Source organism: Lemur catta, chromosome 9 (genome assembly GCF_020740605.2).
Source record: "Lemur catta isolate mLemCat1 chromosome 9, mLemCat1.pri, whole genome shotgun sequence".
NCBI lineage: Eukaryota > Metazoa > Chordata > Mammalia > Primates > Lemuridae > Lemur > Lemur catta.
This window is the reverse complement of record NC_059136.1, coordinates 57,340,190-57,344,450: the sequence shown is the minus strand read 5'-3', so window position 1 is coordinate 57,344,450 and position 4,261 is coordinate 57,340,190. Positions and strand designations below refer to the sequence as shown.

At 47.9% G+C, this 4,261-nt stretch overlaps 1 pseudogene across 1 annotated transcript; it reads right to left on the bottom strand.

The window, feature by feature from the left end:
* Positions 1-2,700: 2,700 nt before the first annotated feature.
* On the bottom strand, positions 2,701-3,185 carry LOC123644533 (annotated as a pseudogene). The gene has a single exon (XR_006737167.1). The product of XR_006737167.1 is annotated as a 60S ribosomal protein L23a-like (transcript).
* Between the last annotated feature and the right edge of the window lie 1,076 nt (positions 3,186-4,261).

Sequence of the window (4,261 nt, the reverse complement as noted above, 5' to 3'; positions counted from 1 at the left end):
CATCTTCCCCAGGATGTTTTGATCATTACTGTACAATCAGTACCTCACAGGATGCCTGGCTCATGGTTGGCACTCAATGGAGACCTGTTGATGGGATGAATCAACACACATGGCTTCTGTATGTCATTACACCTTGTGCATAGCTTCTATTCTCATATAGCTTCTCCATATGAGAGTATGGAGCGTCTGTACAGTGAGGACACTACATTTGCCTCCCCTTGTGCAATTTGGTAGTGTTTATTTCAGTACACTCAAGAGCCTGGATCTACGATGTCTCGGACAACTTCGAAGGGCCACTAATAGTATGTATTGGGTTCCTGGAGTTGCTGCAAAAAATTAACACACACTTGGTGGCTTAAAACAGCAGAAGTTTATTCTCTCCCAGTTCTGGATTCCAGAAGTCTGGTGCGCAAAGCTCTAGGGGAAAATCCTTCCTTGCCTCTTCCAGCCTCTGTGGCTCCAGGCGTTCCGAGGTGTGTGGCTGCGTCGTTCCGGTCTCTGCCTCTGTCTTCACGTAGCTGTCGTCTCGGCCTCCAGTCCCCCTGTGCCCTCCCCTTGTAAGGAGGCTTATCATCGGATTTAGGTCCCTCCTAGATAATCAGGATGATCTCATCTCAAGATCCGTAATTTAATTATACCTGAAAAGGTCCTTTTTCCACATAAGGTCATATTCACAGGTTCCAGGGATGAGGGTGTGGACGTATCTTTCGGGGGCCACCATTAAATCTACTACCCGGGGCCTGAAGCTCCAGACAGAGGGAAGGAGCCACCGATTCCAGCGGGGCTGAACTTCTCCTCTTACGTTCAGCACCTCAGGCCCGCTCGCCCCTCTCTGCGGTTGCCGTGGTCGCAGAGTGGGCTGCCCAGCCCACCACTCTCCCCCGCAACCACAGGGAGAAGAGTCACCTAAGCCTATGAGGAAGATTCACAGGGACCCAGGGGTGGAGAGAAGCAAGTCCAGAGCCCTTGGGCAGAGAGCTGGGTCCCCACGAGGGTAGTCTGGCTGTGCAAGGTCATGATGAGCGGTCTTGGCCCTTTTTAAGAATCTGAAGGTTCCTGGACAAGCCTGGATGCAGCCAAGGCTTCTCTAGGGCAGAGGGGAGTACTGAGGCTTGGTCCGGAGCTTCCTCGCTGCCTGGCCACTCTGAAGCCACATCTTCCTTTATCTTCCGCCAGCACCAGTCTTGTTCGTCAGCAAAGTCTTTGGCTACAGACTCCGGCCCCCCGCCCCCCTGGCTCTTAAGACCCAGGCTATAGTCCTAGGAATGTGTGATGGTTAATTTTATGTTAAAAGTAACATAAAATTGGCCAAGGTGCCCAGATCAAACATGATTCTGCATGTTTCTGTGAGGGTGTTTTTGGATGAGTTTTGCATTCAAATCTACAGACTTTGAGAAAAGCACATCACCCTCCGTCATGTATGTGGGCCTCATCCAGTTGGTTGAAGCCTTGAGTAGAACACAAGGCTGACTCTCCCCCGAGCAAGAGGAAGTCCTGACTTGAACTGCAAGATCGTCTCTCTTGGGTCTCCAGCCTGCTGGCACATCCTGCAGATTTTGGATTTGCCAACCTCCACGATCTCTTGAGCCAATTCCTTAAAATAAATGTCTCTCTATCTCTATCTATGTCTCTACCTATCTATCTGTACCTGTCCCACTGCTCCTGCTTCTCTGGAAAACCCTAACACAGAACGCCCTCACTTTCCCAGCCTAGCAGGAATCTTCTCAAGAGTGGGAACAGAGTCTTTCCTGGGCTTGTGCCCAGCCTCAGGTGTCTTTCCTCTCCCTCTGACCTCCACCCAGACCCCAGCTTCTAGTTCAGAGAAGAGCTGGCTCTTAACATGGATAAGAAACTCATTTTGGGTCTACAGTACACTTCTCTCTGCTTCAAACTGCTGACTACAATTTTACCCCAGCCAGGAGCCACTCCACCCACCAGCTCAACAGGATTTCTGGAGGGGAAACATTTGCACTGTGGGAAATGCCGTGGGGACAGAATAATAGTACCGGCCTTGCTGAGGGTCCAGAGGGGTCAGCCAGGCTGAGTCAGACGGGACAGCAGCACCAATGCAAGTGCAGACAGAGCCTGCAGCTGTGGGCAACAGCTAATCCAGCTCTCCCTGCAAGCAAGGCCGTGTGGCAGGGCAGAGCGGGCCCAGGGATGTCAGCGTCCTGTGGATAAAGACTTGCCAGGCAGGACCCGAGAGAAGTCATGAATCAGGGGCTGTTCATCACAGGAGCAGTGGGCCTGACAAATTTTATGGACAAGGGGAATTTTTTCAGCTGCCTTTTAGCCCTGTTTTTGCCAGTCAATAAAGGGACATGGAAGGTTTCTCACAGGGAAGTCATCATGTGGTGGTAGGAAAATTTGCCGTCAGTGCTGGGAGAAAAGCCCTTTGACGACCCAGCACAGGGAAATGGGAGGCGTCATCTCTCTAGCCTGCAGGGTGACCAGGAGTTCTCTTCTCTGTGACCCCGGAGGGACAAGGCAGCACGCTGCTAGAAAGAGATTCCCTACTCAGTACACTGGAGCCTGGCGCCTGGCACGTAAGGTACACCCAGACTTGAGAAATGTAGGGAAGCATTGTGAATGGTTTTGAAATTTTGCGGGTGTCCCAGCTAGCTCAACTATCTGCCTTTATCTTTTTTTTTTTTCTTAAGATGAAAAGATAATATATTTAGAATTGGCAAATTGGCCAGTTGGACTCGGTTTAGATGATCCCAATTTTGTTGGCAACTTCCAAAGCATCGTAATCGGGAGCCAGTCGAACGTATGCCTTCTTCTCTCCATCAGGCCTAATCAGGGTGTTGACTTTGGCCACATCAATGTCATAGAGCTTCTTCACAGCCTGTTTGATCTGGTGCTTATTGGCTTTGACATCCACAGTGAACACAAGTGTGTTGTTGTCTTCTATCTTCTTCATGGCAGACTCAGTGGTCAAGGGGAACTTGATGATGGCATAGTGATCAAGTGTTTCTCCTGGGGGTGCTCTTCTGAGGATATTTGGGCTGCCTCCTGAGCCTCAGTGTCTTTGGCCGCCGGAAGGTGGGTGATGTACGGATCTTCTTTTTTTTTGTGGCTGTGGATGCCTTTTAGCACTGCCTTCTTGGCCTTCAAAGCCTTTGCTTTGGCTTCGGCTTTGGGAGGGGCAGGAGCTTCCTTCTTCGCTTTCGGCGCCATCTTGTGAAAAGTATCTCTGCCTTTATCTTTGACGAGGCTATTTTACAACTCTGCGGAGATAGATGTTTGCCTGTAGGAAGCTAATGGTAATAGTCCCTGTCCGTAGGAATGCAAATTGTGTCCAGTGGAATGCAGCTGATTCTTACCCTGTGGATGTGGAACATTTGGGACAATTTTTCATCCATTTGTCAATTCATTTCAGCATTCCTAGTCTGACTATAAATAGGTGGAATTTTGAGTTCTCTTTTGAACTCTCTTTTGTCATATCTGCTCATTCCCTTGTTCATTAATGAGTTAAATAAAAATCTTTGACATATGATTATTTTATATCTGTATAAGAGTAATGATTTTACCTTTTTTATTTTTTTTGAGACATAGTCTCGCTCTGTTGCCCGGGCTAGAGTGCTGTGGCATCAGCCTAGCTCACAGCAACCTCAAACTCCTGGGCATAAGCGATCCTACTGCCTCAGCCTCCCGAGTAGCTGGGACTACAGGCATACACCACCATGCCTGGCTAATTTTTTCTGTATAGTTTTAGTTGTCCGGCTAATTTCTTTCTATTTTTAGTAGAGACGGGGTCTCGCTCTTGCTCAGGCTGATCTCGAACTCCTGAGCTCAAACGATCCGCCCGCCTCCCAAGTGCTAGGATTACAGCCGTGAGCCACTGCGCCCGGCCTTTTACCTTTTTTTTAAAAAAAAAATTATCCCTTAACATAGCCCAACCACTCTCAACACACCCTCCAAATTAGACTGCTTCATCTCATTTAATTTTTCACAATAAACAAATACTGTACATTAATAGATTACATAATTGAGGTTTAATATGTTTACAGAATGGGACTAAACCTTGCAAAGTAGAAAAATTGTCAAAATTTCCTCCCTTCCCTTAAGGGCAGAGTATTGAGAAGGACCAGACACATGGAAAGAAATTTGCCTTTCCCGTTCTTTCAGTCTAGCTCAGTGGTTCTCAAATTTGAGATATGTAAGAAATACTGTAGAGAATTTTATTTTATTTAATTAATTTATTTTTAGGCTGGACTAGATCTCCTGGGATCAAGCAAACCTCGTGCCTCAGCCTCCT